Source organism: Capra hircus, chromosome 4 (genome assembly GCF_001704415.2).
Source record: "Capra hircus breed San Clemente chromosome 4, ASM170441v1, whole genome shotgun sequence".
NCBI classification, from domain to species: Eukaryota; Metazoa; Chordata; class Mammalia; order Artiodactyla; family Bovidae; genus Capra; species Capra hircus.
The window spans coordinates 70,783,806-70,802,898 of record NC_030811.1 but is presented as its reverse complement, the minus strand read 5'-3'; the positions used below and the strand labels follow the sequence as shown (position 1 = coordinate 70,802,898).

Here is a 19,093-nt window from a genome sequence, read left to right as displayed (position 1 = left end):
GGAAAGGACAGAATGCGTTTCAACTGGCCGGGGCTCTGGCTCCAGCTGTTAGCATTATGTACTTAATTCTGCTTCAAATTAATTCTCTTTTGCATAAAACTGAAAGTGACAGATTAACTGATCTTGAAAGTTTCTGGAAGGATGCTAGAGAAGTGAACTAGAAAGAGTAAAAAAGGAGCGTTTTGTAATTTTCCAACAGATCTTAAGAAAAAAAATCACTAAGTTCATTACGACCATGGTAATCAAATAAAATTCACTCAAAATAGTACTATTGTAAGTGTTATTTGAATTTAAAATTTTTATCCATGACATTCCCTCAAAGAAGGCTCTGCGTAATGATTTTCAGAAGTCTGACTAGGGTAGGCTTGACCTCAAACAGTGCGGCCTCTGTTGTAACAGTCTTCCTTAATGACATTCGGGGTTGATTCTGGGAAGACCCAAGGGAGGGACCCTGGCACCACCCCACAGAAGAATGCAAAAAAGATGCTGCTTAGTCTCCCATATGCGAGGCTCAGATCCTGGACAGAGCAATGAAAGGGAGGAATTGACAGGAAAACTCGATTTATACAGGAAAAAAAAAAACTACTATACTTTGGAAAGCAAAGTACTTTTTAAAAATAACTTCTATAGCCACTGTGAATTAAAATGGAGACTGGCACTTACAATTCTACATTTTAGGGTTTCATGGAATTTTAAAATACTAGATGGAATTTTCTTTCATCAAACTCAAAAGGTCACAACAATGGTCGTGAGGTAAAATCTCAATTTATTATGCCAAGGAAACAGGACCAACAAGAATAGATACAAATGAAATGACAGGTAATGGCAAAATAAAATGGAAATTGAGAATGTGGTGAATTGTGCTTTAAGTGTACAAATAAATGATAGTAGCGGCTTAAGTACAATATCAAATTTATATTTTAAAAAAAGATTTTTAACTATTGCCTGTAACTCCCAAATCAATGTTGCTAGTCCTCAGCCCTCCCCTAACCACCACACTTACAGGTCCAACTAGCTGGTAGACAGTTTGACCTACTGTCCCAAATATACCTCAAAGTCCTCTCCTCCCCACCACCAAGTCCACTTCCCTTCTAATTCTCTTGATGACATCATCATGCTTTCCGTCACTCAAGTCAGAAACCTGACAATCCCAAGTCCTAATGTTTTCTCACTTCCAATGTTCAAACTATCACAAAATTCAGAATATTCTAGTTGTTCAAAATTTCCTTCTCTGTTCCTCACTCAGTTCAGTTCAGTTGCTCAGTCCTGTTTGACTCCATGTGACCCAATGGACTGCAGCACACCAGGCCTCCTTGTCCATCACCAACTCCTGGAGCTTGCTCAAAATCATGTCCATTGAGTCGGTGATGCCATCCAACCATCTCAGCCTCTGTCACCCCCTTCTCCTCTTGCCTTCAATCTTTTCAGACTTCATGGTCTTTTCTAATGAGTCAGTTCTGAGAATCAGATGGCAAAAGTTTTGGAGCTTCAGTTTCAGCATCAGTCCTTCCAATGAATATTCAAGGTTGATTTCCTTTAGGATGGACTGGTTTGATCTTGCAGTGCAAGGGACTCTCAAGAGTCTTCTCCAACACCACAGTTCAAAAGTATCAATTCTTTGGCACTCTCTGCTTCTACCCTAATTATAGTCCTCCCATCTCTTCTGCAGATCATTACAAATCTTCCTCCTTCAGTCTTGCTCACTGTAACTCTTCCTCTAACTGTCTTCAGGTTAACACATCTAAAAACCCAATGACTGCCACTTTAAAATTCCTCAGCAGAAAAGGGATCCCTCTTACACTTTTGCTTGGAATGTAAACTGGTGCAGCCACAATGGAGAACAGTATGGAGGTTCCTTAAAAACTACAATACAGTTACCATATGATCTTACAATTCCACTCCTGGCATATATCCTGAGAAAACTGTAGTTCAAAAAGATACATGATACGTGAACCACAGCATTCATAGCAGCACTATTCACAACAGCCAAGACATGGAAACAACTTAAATGTACATCAACAGAATGGATAAAGATGTGGTGTGTGTACACACACACAATACAATATTACTCAGCCATAAAAAAGAATGAAATAATGCCATCTGCAGCAACATAGAAGTTATCGTACTAAATGAAGTCAGACAGAAGACAAATATTACATGATATCACTTATTTATGGAATCTGAAGAAAATGATACAAATGAGTTTATTTACAAAACAGAAATAGAATCACACATGTAGACAACAACCTAATGGTTATCAAAGGAGAATGGGGCTAGGGGAGTGAAGAATGAGGAGGTTGGGATAATAAAGTCCTACTGTATAGCACAGGGAGCTATATTCAATCCCTTATAATAAACTATAATGGAAAAGAATCTTAAAAAGAATGTATCACGTTTCTGTACACCAGAAACTAAGACAACACTGTAAATCAACCATACTTCAATTAAAAAAAAACTTTCCATGCTTACACACACACACACACACACACACACACACACACACCCTATACCTATGGGTCAATAATCCTGAATGACTTATTACTTCCATATGTGAGTTTTACACAACTATCTCACCACCACTGCCTGCAATGGCCTCCTCCACCTCACCCTGCTCTTCACCAGTCTAACTCCTATTCATCTTTTAAGGGCCATCTCAGGGGTTACCTCCTCCAGGAAGCCCGCTTTTACACACACAATATTCTGGCTCTAGGCTGCATATGATGCCTTTTTTACTCCTTAGTGCATTCTCAATATACGTAACATCATATTGGAGTGGGTCATATTTATTTATGTGACTGTCCTGCATTTGACAGATATTCCTTGAAGGGAAGGACTTGACTTCTTAAGATCCTAGCAAAGTATACTGAATTGAAATAAAAATGAATCACACTATGGAAGAGAACAGATTGGAGGGTATGACAGTAGTCTGGAGGATTATAAATATTTGGAAATAGTGATTGCTTTTCTTACTTATGAAAATAATACTTCATGGTTTACAAAGTGCTTTCACATAAGTTATATTGTTTGATTCTTAAAATAATCCTAGAAGGCAGGGTAAAGCAGAAATGAAGGCTGAGAGAGATCTTAAATGCATAAGAAATTTCTGAGAAGAGAAATGTTACTGATTTTTTTAAGAGGTGTGTGTGTGTGCATGTGTGTGTGTGTGTTTAAACAAGTCTTCATAGATCGTCATTTCACAGATCTACACTTCAGATAAATTCCTATTTGGTCAAAATAGCCAACTGATATCCTTCATGACTACTACAAAATCTCCTGAAAAAGAAATACTCTCAGTTCTTTACAGAGAATTTTCCATAATGTAGTCCCCTATTCGTTCTCCCAAAAAGCAGATCTTGAAGACAGAACAGCTCAATGAGATTTCTAAAGACAAAGAGAAAACGGTTTCATTCTCACCTTCAAAGATCCACCAGGCCAGGAACCTCCCCAAAATTTCCTTGACCCCGGAAGCTGTTCTTTTCCCAGGATGCCAACTCCTGAGAACAGATTTGGTTACAGTCTTCGGCACACAAGTGTGGAGTATCACAAAGATTCCTGAAAACAAAACAAACACAGAGCAGTGTAAATTGTTTTGGGTTAGCTAATTCTATTAAGCTTTCATTCAACTATCCTACTAAAATTGACAAAGGGAACTTGATACGTCTTAAATCCCATGATGAATTTTAACCAAGCATTACAGTAGTTAAGGACATCAATGTCTAAGAAACTTTAAGCAATTTCATGGCAACAAGTAATGAAAAAAGTAACACAATTCCAATTACATTTTGGTATATGATAGAAGTCTGAATGAGCCCTCAATAGCAGGAAACAGCTGCTCACACAAATCAAAGAGAGAAAAAAGGCACTTGATCTAATTTTACTCTAATACTTCATGGGAATACAGACTGCTGTACAATCTCATCAACACACAGGTAGAAGCTGGGGGAAATCTAATACAAACTGCAAAGAACAAACAATGAAGAACGAAGCATTTGATCAAGGTTGATGATCTCAGTGAGGAACCCAGACATGCAATTACATTTTGGAGGTGGCTTTGAAGGTGGTGAGAAAAGCAGGTATCTGGGAAGGAAGGTTTCAGAACACACCACTGCAAGAAAACAAGCATAAGGTTAAGGTAGAACACCATAGAATGAAACTTTAATTAAAAGAAGCCAACTAACAGAAGTGTTCGAATAATGTGTTTATTTAATAACTCATTCTTATGAGAAAGTGTGGAAAAAAAACACTGCAAAAAATGTTTAGAAAACCTCTTTTAAATCAGAATTTGGGGACAGTGTACAGGGAGAAAAGAGAAGCTGGGAGTCTAGACCTGCCTTTGCTGTTAATAGTCTGACCTTGGGCTTGCTAAGTGCCTATCAACCTTGCAGGCACATTTGAACCAGTGGGAAAGGTTTTACAAAATATCAGTGGCTAGGGCCCATGTGGCCAAATAAATGCGTGACCAATTACCAATATACCAGATCAAGTGGGATAGAACCCAAGCACAGGCATTTTTTTTGAAGGAGAGAAAGTCAGAGGAGACATTCATCAATGATTCATCCAGTGCTGAGTCCCATCTTCTCTACACAATTTGCATCTGATCTCTAAAACAAATACAGTTTAATAATATCCAAAACTTCCAAACTCTATAAAATTAAATAGTTCTCCCTTTTAAATCATAGTTTTCTCTGTATATATGCCCAGGAGTGGGATTGCTGGATCATATGATGGCTCTATTTTTCATTTTTTGAGGAACCTCCATACTGTTCTCTACAGAGGCTGCACCAATCTGCATTCCCACCAACAGTGTAGGAAGGTTTCCTTTGCTGCAGACCCTCTCTGGCATTTATTATTTGTAGACTTTTAAATGATGGCCAAACTGACCAGTTGAGAGGATACCTCACTGTACTTTTGATTCACATTTCTCTAATAATTAGCGATGTCGAGAATGTTTTCATGTGCCTATTAAGAGCCAAAACAAGCAACCTGAAAGTCCATCAGCAAATGAATAGATAAAGAAGATGTGGCACCTTTATATTATGGAATAGACTCGGCCATAAAAAGGAATGAAATAACGTCATCTGCAGCAACATGGATGGACCTAGAGATCGTACTAAGTGAAGAACACCAAAGACAAACATCATATGATATTGCTTATATGTGGAGTCTAAAAAATGATACAAGTGAACTTGGCCACAAAACAGAAACTGATTCACAGATACAGAAAACAAACTTATGGTTACCAAATGGAAAAGTAGGGGGATAAATTAGGAGGTTGAGACTAATATATACATGCTGCTGCTGCTGCTAAGTCGCTTCAGTCGTGTTGGACTCTGTGCGACCCCACAGACGGCAGCCCACCAGGCTCCCCTGTCCCTGGGATTCTCCAGGCAAGCACACCGGAGTGGGTTGCCATTTCCTTCTCCAATGCATGAAAGTGAAAAGTGAAAGTGAAGTCGCTCAGTCATGTCTGACTCTTAGCGATCCCATGGACTGCAGCCTACCAGGCTCCTCTGTCCATGGGATTCCCCAGGCGAGAGTACTGGAGTGGGGTGCCATCGCCTTCTCCGATATACATGTTACTATATATAAAATAGATAACCAACAAAGACCTACTGTGTAACACAGGGAACAGTACTCAATATTTTGTAATAATCTATAAGGAAAAAGAATCTGAAAAAGAATAGACTTTATGTCTATTAAAAATAAATAAATAGTTCCCTAATTTTCAAGAAGAGGAAACTAGGGCTCTGAGAGGTAAACAGACTTATATGAGGTCCAAGCAAAGCAGTGAGGCCAGGATAGACTCAAGTCTTCGAAGGAGGATAAAAGCAGATCATGAGCTGGGGCCGGACATAATCCTGTTTCGGGCTGGGCTGGGTGGGACAGAACCACATGGATTCACACCATTAACAGGGCCTGATGCTACTGACTTTCTGGGCAGAGACAAACATAACCTCAGAATTCCCACCCCTTAAGGAGTAATGAAGATAAAAATAATCCTAAGAGCTAAATTTCTGAGTACTCTGTAAGAGCCCGACATTGTGCTAAGTGCTTTAATCCTCACAAGAACACTCTGTCCTAAGGACTATTATTATCCCTGATTTATAAATGAGGAAACTGAAGTTGAGAGTACTTTGTCTTGATCCAAAATGGTGGAAGTGGAATTTTAACAAAGCTGTTTTTTTCCCAACCATGTATTGCCTGGAGGGAATGCAATAAACAGGCAGTTGGAGGCAAGGCTACTCTGCCCTGTATCTGCCCAGCTCCCCGCCCCTTTGTTTTTTTGGCACAAAGCACTCTCACAGTGGAAAAAGGAAACAGAAGCACCCAGGAGTCTTCTCAGTGCTTTCAGATTTTCTCCCATTAAATAACTAACTGCTGTTGTTTGGGAAAAGATGAACATTGTATGGAATACTTTTTCTTCTCCTTTCATAACACATACACACACACTTCCAAATTAGCAGAATTTGAATAGTGAGATTTAAAGCCGCTACTTTGGAGACTTCAGCTCAGACAAGTGTCAGAAGAGTCACCACTGAAATCTGTCCTAAATGATTCAGTCCATCATGACACATGAATTTTAAAGCTTAACTGAAATCTCTGGAAGGCCATTTACAATTCCTTAGGAAAAAAATGTCTGAAATACTCTTACACTCATCTTCAAAATCTTAGAGAAGTATCTTTGTTGCAGTTTGTTGGTCCGGTACATTTACGTTATGTAAATGATTTCCTTTCTTTAAATAGCTACTGACTATAATAAAATCTAAGTTATAAATATTCCACATATGAAATATATTTTATTTAAGAGGCTAATGCAAAGCATTACTGCTTCTGACACCTTAGGCAGCTAATAATTATACTGTGGCAGAAATCATCTTCACAGCTCATTTTAAAAATAATGTGAAAAGATGGTTTTCATTAAGACACTTCTGGGAAGAAATGAAAGAGTGGCAGTAAAAATGAAAACATAATTTTGAGAATTGGAAGGGGCCTGGAAGGTGTATCTGACCATCCATCTGCCTACCACCTATTCCATTTTCAGGGTACTCTGTACAGAGCTGAATCTCTCTTCTTGTAGCTTTCACTCCTTGATCCCAGATCTGGCTCTTGGATATAGATCCAGATTCACATCCTAGTGTAAACCTCCCCAACCACAGCCCACTGTTAAGAAAAGCAGAGATCAATTGCTGTTTTAGTAGAGGTGGCCACTGATAGGACTAGGGGGAAGCACCTGACTCCAGAGGCTGGAAGATGACCCATGAGGTTGCTTTGTGCCAAAGCCTCTGCCCTAGTGTGTGCTAAGTCACTGCAGTCGTGTCCGACTCTTTGCAACCCAATGGACTGTAGCCTACCAGGCTCCTCTGTCTATGGAATTCTCCAGGCAAGAATACTCGGGTGGGTTGCCAAGACTTCCTCTAGGGGATCTTCCCCACCCAGAGATTGAACCTGCATCTCTTAGGTTTCCTGCATTGGCAGGCAGGTTCTTTATCACTAGCGCCACCTGGGAGAAAAAAAATGATAATCAGCCAAGTCAACCAAATCAGCTCTCTCTGGGACCTGGATGAAACACTAGGAGTCAGATGAGAACCTACTGAATATGCAGAGGTAAACAGCGAGAGCAGAGAGATGACGAGAGAGAAGACTCATTCCCTGAAGTAGCACCCAACCCTAATAACTCCCACTTTTCAGATCCAGATGGGCATCAGTCCGTCCTCCTAAGGGTATTCTGGGTGAGCGTCTGTTCTCTTCAGCTCCAGATGCCCAATGCATATCAACTAAGTTATGCCACCTCAATTACCAGCTGTTCTTATAGCTACAAATCAGGTTGACAGCGGCTCCATTATTTTTTGTAGGTATTTTTGCTAGAACCAAGAGGAAGTTTTATTTTCACCCCTTTAATATTTCACTTTTTGAGAATGGAGTTTATCATTACAACTTGCCAAAAACATTTGACATCTCAATTCTGCCCTTTCAAAATATGTATTATGCCTTTCATCTCCATGTCATCTACAGATTAGACAAGCATGCCGTGTAGAATGCTGTTCATGGAATGATACCACACAGAATGGGACACTATTTCACAGAGCCAATAGTGGTATAAGATAGAGTGAAAACCAAACTGTCAATAAATTAAAATGAATTAATTTTAGCCTCTAGGTCATTCTTTAATTTTAATCATTAGCAGTTCTCCAAATTGACTGCAAATCATCCAGAAGATATAAATAGCTACATAAACTGACATGACCAAGCAGTTGATTTTGCTAGATAAAGGTTTTAACATTTATTTGGTAGAGACTGCAAAACCCAGAAGAATTAGGCTTCAGCATCATTAGGGAAAATTAGGCCGTAGTTGAGATAATTGGCAACATGAACTTTATGGTTAGAGTAATTACCTGTGCAGCAGACCAAGAAGTTATATTTGAGAAACATATTGCAAACACAGTCAAGCTCGCCTCATCCTTCCCTGAAGCAATCATGAAAATTAGTAGAATCTATCATTGTAGGTCATCTGGTATACCCCTGACAGTGAAATTGTTCTCCAAAGATCTCAGCTACTTTGTCAAACTTTGCTTTCAGTAAGTCACATGGGATTTCTCCTTACAGTAAGACAAACAACAAACCAAAAAAACACATAAAAGGGCTTTTTAAAGTTCCTGTGTCTGCTTTCCTTAGTTTTTCTGTCTCCACCTTGACTGTCAGGCTGTCAAGCTGTAATTTCTCATGGTGGTGGATGTGCCTGCCCAGAGCAACTGAGCCCATCCTCTGGGCTCTAACTGGATACGTCTGGCCTTCCTAGGGTTGAACTCGTATAAAAGAAGACTAGGGAGAGGGGCTGATGGGTGGGTCTTAAAGAACATATGTAAGTGCATCTCTTCAAGAGATGGGATAGCAGAACCCCTGACCTGCCTCCTGAGAAATCTGTATATGCAGGTCAGGAAGCAACAGTTAGAACTGGACATGGAACAATGGACTGGTTCCAAATTGGGACAGAAGAATGTAAAGGCTGTACATTGTCACCCTGCTTATTTAACTTATATGCAGAGTACATCATGTGAAATGCTGGGTTAGATGAAGCACAAGCTGGAATCAAGATTGCCAGGAGAAATATCAATAACCTCAGATATGCAGATGACACCATTCTTATGGCAGAAAGGGAAGAGGAACTAAAGACTCTCTTGATGAAAGTGAAAGAGGAGAGTGAAAAAGCTGGCTTAAAACTCAACATTCAAAAAACCAAGATCATGGCATCTGGTCCCATCATTTCATGGCGAATAGATGGGGAAACAATGGAAACAGTAACAGATTTTATTTTCTTGGGCTCCAAAATCACTGCAGGTGGTGACTGCAGCCATGAAACTAAAAGACGCTTGCTCCTTGGAAGAAAAGCTATGAAGCAGAGACATCACTTTGCCAACAAAGGTCTGTCTAGTAAAAGCTATGATTTTTCCAGTAGAAAAAAAAAGCTGAGCACCAAAGAATTGATGCTTTTGAACTGTGGTGTTGGAGAAGACTCTTGAGAGTCCCTTGGACGGCAAGGAGATCCAACCAGTCCATCCTAAAGGAGATCAGTCCTGGGTGTTCACTGGAAGGACTGATGCTGAAGCTGAAACTCCAATACTCTGGCCATCTGATGCGAAGAACTGACTCATTGGAAAAGACCCTGATGCTTGGAAAGACAGGAGGAAAAGGGAACCACAGAGGATGAGATAGTTGGATGGCAACACCAACTCGATGGACATGAGTTTGAGCAAGCTCCAGGAGTTGGTGATGGACAGGGAAGCCTGGTGTGCTGCAGTCCATGGGGTCACAAAGAGTCGGACACAACTGAGCAACTGAACTGAACTGAAATGCATGTATAGATCTCATGCCATATCTCTTGGCCACACAGAGGTCCTCTTGGTGTGTTTTTTTCTTAGTTGTGCTGAACTGTTAAACTGTTCATTCAGCAATCATTGTTCAGGTCCACCAGTGGCCAGGCCCTAGCCCTGGGAGCCACAAGAAACACAAAGGTGACTAAGACATGGAAGCTTCTACTCCACGACAGAGATGAGAGATCATAACACCATCTTGGGCTGTGTGGCATTTTTATGATATTTTTCATAGACGTAATCTCACTTAATTCAGAAAAATAAGTATTGTACTTGACATTTCACAGATAAAAATTAACTAAGAGCAGGTTACTTCTCAATGATCCATCCCAGTCAGTAAGTGGCAAAGCCAGGACACCAAAAGCGAATCATGCGATTCTTAGTCATGTTAGTTCCACCAACCTGGAAGTGGTCATGGTTTATGTGGATAACATGACTACCTAGCAACACACATTGTGTGCTTACTCCATACGGGGTACTTTTGTCACTGGCTGGCAGATATTTGATCTTCAGGGGAACTTTAAGAGGAGGGAGGTCTTATTCTCCCCAGAGGACAAAACTGAGACACAGAAAGCAGTCTAATGGCCCAAGGCTGTATGGCCAGTTGGTGGCAGAAAGAGATAAACACAGTGAGAATGGTGCCACCCAGGAGAAATGTGGAGAGAAGTCACTGCATCTGTTGCTAGGAAGAATGCTAAGAAAGTTTTGGAACGTTTTCGAGCATTTCCAGAACAGTGAGACTTTTCTTCTCTTGTAAATCCTGTGAGAAGACACTGGCATTGGAGACAAGAAAAAGATGGCAAATCCCAGGAAAGAAGAAAGTGTGATGCTCCCCCTCCCCCGCCGTGGCTGTGGATGTCGGGGAGCTGCCAGCACGGAGAGCTTCTGGCATAGGAATGCCATCTGCTGTTTCAATACTTGCTATGGATATTTTCTGTGACTTCAGATGCTTTGGATAGATCACACTACTTGAGCAAAGCAGAGAGAAGAGACCTTGGCATTTGTGGCCTTCTGTTTGTGCCTGGTGATTTTACAGAGACTGCCTGGGAGGATTGTGTGCTAGCAGTTTGCTGGGATACCAGTTTGCATCACACAAATTTGCTGGCATCTCCACACTCACACCTCAGCATTGTTTCTTTATTCTGAACCTGTGTTCAGGTAGGAAAGGAATGAGCCAATCAGAAAAGAAGTGCTTCAGCCTTCAATGAGTGATTGTCACGAGCCAGATGTGGGCTAAGGGCCTCCCTGACAATACTTCTCTTAACCCTATAAGTAATTTCGTAAGACGGCCGTTGGCAGAGCAGCTGTCTACATGGGCAAACTGTGGACTTTTAAATGATGACCATTCTGACTAGTGTGAGATGGAACCCCACTGCAGTTCTGATTTTCATTTCTCTAATAATTAACGATCTTGAGCATCTTGTCACATGCCTGTTGGGCATCTGTATGTCTTCTACTTGGAAAAATGTCTATTGAGGTCTTCTGGCCATTTTTTTGACTGGGTTGCTTATGTTTCTGTTATTGAGTTGTGTGAGCTCCTATACCCTTGAATTTGTGCCCAGAAGTTTCAGAATCAGTTTCAACATGATCTGCTATGTCCCTAGGAATTCAGAGGTAGAGGGAGGAATGTGTCAAAGGCCAGAATATACCTGGTGCAGTGCTGGGGATGTTTGTGGCTGACATGAATACCTTGAATGGCATATCAAGTGTCTGGGGCTTCCAGAGGAGGGAGAAGGTATTTCTGGCTGGAATCAGGCCGTAAAGACTGACAATATTATGGAGACCTGGCAGTAAAAGAGAAGAGAGAAAGAGAATGGCACCTCTAGGGAGAAGCAGAGATAAGAAGTGGATTTCAGCCAGAGGAGATTTGAGCCCACTTACAGGCCGAGGAGACATGTAATAAACAGAAACAGAGAGAGAATGAAGCTGCTAGTGGCAAAAACAGTGGACAGAGTCAAGGCCAAGAGTAGTGGGCTGGTGGTCAGGAACAATTGCTCCTTGGAAGAAAAGCTATGACAAACCTAGACAGTGTATTAAAAAGCAGAGGCATCACTTTGCTGACAAAGGCCCATACAGTCAAAGCTATGGTTTTTCCAGTAGTCACATATAGATGTGAGAGTTGAACCATAAAGAAGGCTGAGCTCCAAAGAATCGATACTTTCAAACTGTGGTGTTGGAGAAGACTCTTGAGAGTCCCTTGGACAGCAAGGAGATCAAACCAGTCAATCCTAAAGGAAGTCAACCCTGAATATTCACTGGAAGAACTGAATATGCTGAAGCTGAAACTGCAACACTTTGACTGCCTGATGCAAAGAGCAGATTCACTGGAAAAGACCCTGATGCTGGGAAAGATGGAGGGCAGGAGGAGAAGGAGGTGACAGGATAAGATGGGTGGCCATCCACCCAATGGACATGAGTGTGAGCAGACTCCAGGAAATAGTGAAGGACAGGGAAGCCTGGCGTGCTGCAGCCTATGGGGTCACAAAGAGTTGGACATGACTTAGTGATTGAACAAGAGGCACATACACTGATTTCATATCTCCTCACTTGTTGAAGAGAACACTCCTCAGATTGATGGGCCTTGGAAACAAATTTTCCAAAACCAATGTGATCAGCCCATATGCAGAAACCTGCTAATATGCATACCACCCTGCCTTCTTGCTAAACAACAGTTGGAGTCAGTCAAAATGAAATGAAATGCCAAGACACTCCAACAGGAATACACATGCTTTGCAACCTTGAACTTGAGTTTAATAGAATAAATCAAACAAATCCGCTTGGATGTCTGAGAACCAACTGAACTAGTTCCAACTTGACCAGGGGTTTGTTTATTTTGCTGAAGTCCTGTCATTTATGCAAATTGCATAACAAACAGGGAGTGAGGGCCCGCCTACCAGCAGTTCACACTATTTCCAAGCTGGAATGCTAATGATTTTTATTTTCAGTCCTCATTTTGACTGGACTGTTTTATTTTACTGGGGAGAACTTTTGCAGGTGATTTTTAATACCACTGCTTTTTTTCTGATAAAAAAGTATTTTTATTTTTCAAAATATGAAAGAGCAAAGGTTAAAAATTTAAAACCAAATGTTATCTTCTATCCCCAGAAATTTAAAAACTGTCAATATTTTGGTGTATGTCTTCCAAGTGTTCTATTTTTCCTAAATGTGTGTGTGTATATACATTCTTCAAAATAGAAATTGAATCATATAGGATGCACTGATTTAGTAACTCACTGTTCTCACCTAATAATACAGGTGACCACAGTCTACAGTCAATTAACATCTGCATAATATTCTAGCATGAAAAGAAATAATTTTCATTTAACCAAATTCCAAATATTGGCCGTAAAGCTATTCTATTTGGCTGACTTTTAAAAATCATATTCTAAAGAGATACTATTTTACTAGTACTGGCTGAAAAACAATCAGCGACATTCTTAACACAGTTGACACACGGAGCATTATTAAGTTAAAAATTCCATTTCCCTCATCAGGATTTTGATCAGAACTGAAACAGTTTCAGCCTGGATGCCCTCTTGGAGTGGTGGCAGCCCACATTTCCACTTGGGTCCCCAATCAGGTCCCACCCGACTCCCACCATCCCCATCATGGCCCTGCCTTTGCCAGATTTTCTTACATCTGCAGTTTGGCAATGAGAGGTCTGCTCACTTCCATGTAGTCAGATGCACTGGCTGACTCAGATTACTGTTAAATCTTGACTTTTCTAGTGAACATATCAGAGCAGAAAAGATGAACACATGAGTCCCCAAACCAGACTGTGTAGAAACAGTCCTTTGTGGGCCAGAAAGAAAGTTTAAGAGAAACATACTGATAGCCTGACAGAAAAAATAATGTTTCTTCTTAATGCGGTCAGATTAGGCCTCAAAAAGAGACATATTATGTCTCAAAAAAAAAAAAAAGGCTGGGTTGTGAAATGATAAATAACTCTTCTCATTGATGTTACTATTATTAAATATTAGATGAGACCAGCTATAACAGCTCAGGATTCCAAGGCTCATTTGCTGCCCTCTCCCCGTCCACTGGCACTGAGGAATCCATAGATAATGTGTTCACTACCGTGACCGTGGCTATAGTTTCACACATGCCCACATACGGCAAAGCTGATCAGACTGTTCATTGTGAATATGCGCAGTTTGTTGTTATGTGAATTGGACTTCAATAAGGCTGTTAAAAAATTAAGACCACAGGTGCCCCAAATCCACACCTGAGATGCTGATTTAACTGGTCTTAAGCAGATATGCAGATGACGCCACCCTTATGGCAGAAAGTGAAGAGGAACTAAAAGGCCTCTTAATGAAAGTGAAAGAGAGTGAAAAAGTTGGCTTAAAGCTCAACATTCAGAAAACAGATCATGGCATCCAGTCTCATCACTTCGTGGCAAATAGATGGGGGAAACAGTGGAAACAGTGGCTGACTTTATTTTTGGGGGCTCCAAAATCACTGCAGATGGTGATTGCAGCCATGAAATTAAAAGACGCTTACTGCTTGGAAGGAAAATTATGACCAACCTAGACAGCATATTAAAAAGTAGAGACATTGCTTTGTCAACAAAGGTCCGTCTAGTCAACGCTATGGTTTTTCCAGTAGGCATGTATGAATGTGAGAGTTGGACTATAGAGAAAGCTGAGTACAGACTCTTGAGAGTCCCTTGGACTGCAAGGAGATCCAATCAGTCCACTGGGTGTTCACTGGAAGGACTGATGTTGAAGCTGAAACTCCAATACTCTGGCCACCTGATGTGAAGAGCTGAGTCATTGGAGAATACCCTGATGCTGGGAAAGATTGAGGGCAAGAGAAGGGGACAACAGAGGATAAGATGGTTGGATGGCATCACTGACTCAATGGACATGGGTTTGGGTAGACTCCGGCAGTTGGTGATGGATCGGGAGACCTGGTGTGTTGCGGTTCATGGGGTCGCAGAGTCGGACATGACTGAGCGACTGAACTGAACTGAACTGAACTGAAGCGGTTCTCCTAATGTGAAGCCAAGAATCGTTGATTAACACAAAATAAAGCATTCCAAAGCTAAATGAGAAGATGAATTGATGTAACTGATATGAAAGTACAAGAGAACATTTTTAAAGAAGTGATTCTATCATTTTTCAAGTACAAAGAACACATATCTGCCTTTTAAAAGTGCTACCCAGCAAAGAAATTGAGTCTCGCTTCAATAATCTGTAATAATTAATTAAATCTAACTTTAAAGAGCCTATTGCCTCCTAGGGACTATTCCAGGCAGTTGTTAGATTATGTAGAACTGATACTGTTAAAAGCCCAACATTCTCTGAGGTAGATTAAAACTAGATTAAATCCACAAACTAGTTGAGATACTGATTTATCTAGGAAAAATGAAACACAGAAAATGTCACAATGAACTTGGTATGGCCCCACAGGGTGATCACAGATTCTCTATGGGAGCAGTTCAAATCCAGGAGGTTTGCTCTGTTTGCCAAGCCACGAAGCTGGGCACAGGCCTCTTAGCAAGAATGTGGGAAAAGCTGTCCCAGAAACTTGGAAGCTTCCTGCCAGAGGGCACCATCATCCTCTCCGGGCATAGGAGGCTATATGTCAACATTCCATCTATAGATCCCAAGACAGCTTTATGTTCATAATAAAATAGCCAAACCTTCTTATTAGAGAAAATTAATATTCAGTATTCACTCATATATGTCTTTACTCTGTTATTAATTAGAAACTTTGAAGATAATTAGTGTTGGCTTTGAGCGCAGTTTGGAACTGCACCCAGCTGGAAAGAGGCCACAGAGCATAGAGTTTCATTCCTCACCAAGGCTGAGCGCTCTCGGAAAGGGATTAGAAGAGAAAGGAATGGAACCAACCCTCATTCAGAAAGAAACAATCTCCTTGAGTTAACCGACTGTGGCTGTCACAGGCATGGCTCTTCTCAGTCCCGTCACCCCCATCCCCCATAAGACACAGCAAAATAAAATCAGATAAATGAAGTGCTGTGGGCTGGAAAAGGGATGAGAGGTGTGGTGTGCCTGGGGAGCTGCTGGTGATGAGGCAAAAACACCTGAGCAGGTGAAGAAGGTGGATGAGGAGCAGCAGACAATCTCAAAGGAACATGGCCCCTTTAATCGGAGAATGAATGAATGAATGAATGCCATGCAGGAATTCAAGAGCAATGTTAGAGCTGAGCAGAGATTAAGAGAAAAGTAATCTGGGAAAAGGAACAATTTCCAGATACTGACTACAATCACCACTTCAGCTAAAATGAAATAATACTGACTTCTTTTTTACTTAGTAGAAATGAATGAAAAATTTTCTGTCCCTTACAGGAAAAAGAAAAAAAAAATAACAGCAACTTGTAAATTACCATCAATAACCAGCCAAATGCTTTTCATGGCTCCTTCTCTGCTAACACCCTGCTACAGATATACCAAAAACTGGGGCTCCTCTTGACACATCCTCCCCCAATGTCCCGTCTGTCTGACACCCCCTGTTAGCCTCTCTGCAGAGTCTTTTTAGATTCATGTCCTATCGCTCTTCAGTTCTCTTTTCATCTCCAACATTTCTCAGGTCATCCCAGGCTCTAGGCACTAGCCTGAGGATCAAACCACCCCACCTTCATCCCAGTGCCCACCTCAGGGGTCCAGGAATTGTTTTGTTTTGGAGGTTTTTTGGTGTTGACACAATGCCTTAGTCATACACATACCCCACACAATGCAATGCTCTGGGTGCTTGAACATCACATTCTGAGAGATCTGTGATATAGCCTCCTTTCAATGAGAAATTCAGCTTTAACAAAATTTCCCCAGGCAAAAACAAGCCTCACACTCCACAGACACTGTGAATACAAGGCCATGTTTATTTCAACTTCCTAGATAAGAAGAAACCTAGGTTCTAACATGACACATATCAAAATTTCTAGTTCTCACTACCAAACCTGAAACCACTCAATTTATATTCTGCCTATTATATCTCTCGTTTAAGAAGCTGTATTTGATTGACTGGTTTTCCCCTCATCAAGACAGGTATGTGTCTCACTTTTGGATTATTTCTGCCACTACCCTAGGGTGGTTTTTAAATCATTACAAAATCAAGTCACAGACGTAGAAAATGAACTTATGTTACCAGAAGGGAAAGGCGAGGGAGGGATAAATAGGAGAGTGGGGCTGATACATACACACTGCTATACATAAAACAGGTAACTACCAAGGACCTCCTGCACTGCACGGGGGACTCTGCTCAATGCTCTGCAATGATCTACACGGGAAAAAGAGTGTACAAAAGAGGGGGTATATGTATATGCATGACTGAGTCCCTCATATACAGAAAAAACTAACACAACATTGTAAATCAACTATACTCCAATAAAAATTAAAAAAAAATAAATCATTACAAAAAGCAGAACATTGAGACATGAAAAAACAGAGGTAGACTCGTAAGCTCCCGCTCGGCACACAGATTTCTGACTCAGGAGATTCTCAAATTCAGATTCTTACATGGCATTTCAGTCCCACTGCTGCAACTGAGTAGACTTTGAATTTCAAGTTTGCAAACATCATTAAAGTATGGACACAAAAACCTAAGCCCATGTGTATAAACTAAATAGCCCAGGATAAAATTTTGGTCTGATTCCTTATAATATGAATTTTTTATCATCACACCTGTATTTCATCAAATTTCTTCAAAAGAGCAACCCTTTAATAGTGATTTTGGTATAAAATGATACTCATTATACAGAGTATCATTCCAAGAGGTTTCACATGAAGACTGGAGGATAATTTTGAAGAAGAGATGAAGGTGAAACATGAGAGCACGCTTTAAACATTTGATGCACTTCCAGGAGGAAAGTGGTTGTCAGTCCTCACTGCCCAGGACACTCTCAAGGTCATCTGCAGAAACATGCTTATGTCCCATTTCCAGGGACTTAATTAGTCTAGGGTGGGATCTGGCCCTAGATCAATTTTTAAAGCTCATTCCATTGTATATTAGAATCACACCTCTGGAGGTAGATTTTACTTCAGTAGAGAACTGAGAACTTTGTAACAAGAAGAGCTGTCCAAGGAAACAACAGGTCACCTCATCAGGGGCAAGACCCTGTCATAGCAAGTGACATGGAGGGGCGGGGTGATGTGTCTGAGCTCCTGTAAGGGACAGTAGAGAAAGTGGGCCTAAGATCTTTGAGACTGATTTTTTTTTCTTCTACACTAGTTTGACCTAGGGTCATTATTTAGGTAAGAGCAACAAAAGAAAGGGGGCTTCCCTAGAGGCTCAGATGGTGTAGAATCCACCTGCAGTATAGGAGACCTGAGTTCAGTCCCTGGGTTGGGAAGATTCCCTGGAGAAGGAAATGGCAACCTACTCCAGTATTCTTATCCAGGAAATCCCATGGACAAAGGAGTCTGGTAGGCTTCAATCCATGGGGTCCCAAAGAGTCGGACATGACAGAGACACTAACGCTTTCACTTTTTCACATTTTCTCAAGAAAAGAAAAATGCCTCATTTGCAATGTCATCCTTGGAACAACAAGTTTGTCTTAAAGTGTTTCATATTGGTTCCATATATGAACCACATAATATGTTCCACATAGTGGTTCCACATAAGACTTGTTAATCTGTACAATAACATTAACATTGTATTGTTTCAGGATTATTTTGAGGAAATTTCCCTCCACAGTGAATTATTCTAATTTTTGACCCTTTTATCCAACTTCTTATTACTTTATCTATAAAAGACATTTCTTTTATGGTTGGAATTTGTTTTTCTTCAATTTATAAAAAGGATTCCTCACTCAAAATACTCTGGGAAACATCATTGGTAGAGAAATACTTACAACCTCTTTATAAATATCTTTTTTATTCCTAAGCATTAACATGGAAACTTCTTCTGACCCTTTCTGAGAGATGAACTTTGGTTCTTATTTTAAAAGGTGATACTTCTGGTGTCCTCCCACCTTAAATTTATTTACCTTTTTTTTTTTACATAGTGAAAGCAGATTTATTCAGGGAGATTCACACTGCACAGACTGACTATGTGCCACCTCAGAAGACAAGAGGCCCTGAAATATGGGGTGGTTAGTTTTTATGGGCTGAGTAATTTCTTATTTTATAATTTTTAATTTTTATTTTATATTGGAGTATAGTTGATTTACAATGCTGCATTAATTTCAAGTATATAGTCCCCCCTTAAATTTAGACAGGGGAATATATACAGAAGCAAACAACAGAATAAAAAAGAAA

The 19,093-nt window shown here is 40.5% G+C and overlaps 1 protein-coding gene across 20 annotated transcripts in view; it reads right to left on the bottom strand.

Moving 5' to 3' along the window:
* NRCAM (neuronal cell adhesion molecule) overlaps positions 1-19,093 on the bottom strand; it is a 309,770-nt gene that overhangs the window by 240,120 nt on the left and 50,557 nt on the right. For all 20 annotated transcript variants that reach the window (XM_018047203.1, XM_018047206.1, XM_018047205.1 and 17 more), the window contains exon 2: positions 3,415-3,552. The gene's annotated coding sequence lies outside the window, so the exon portion shown is untranslated. The remainder of the gene's footprint in view (positions 1-3,414; positions 3,553-19,093) is intronic.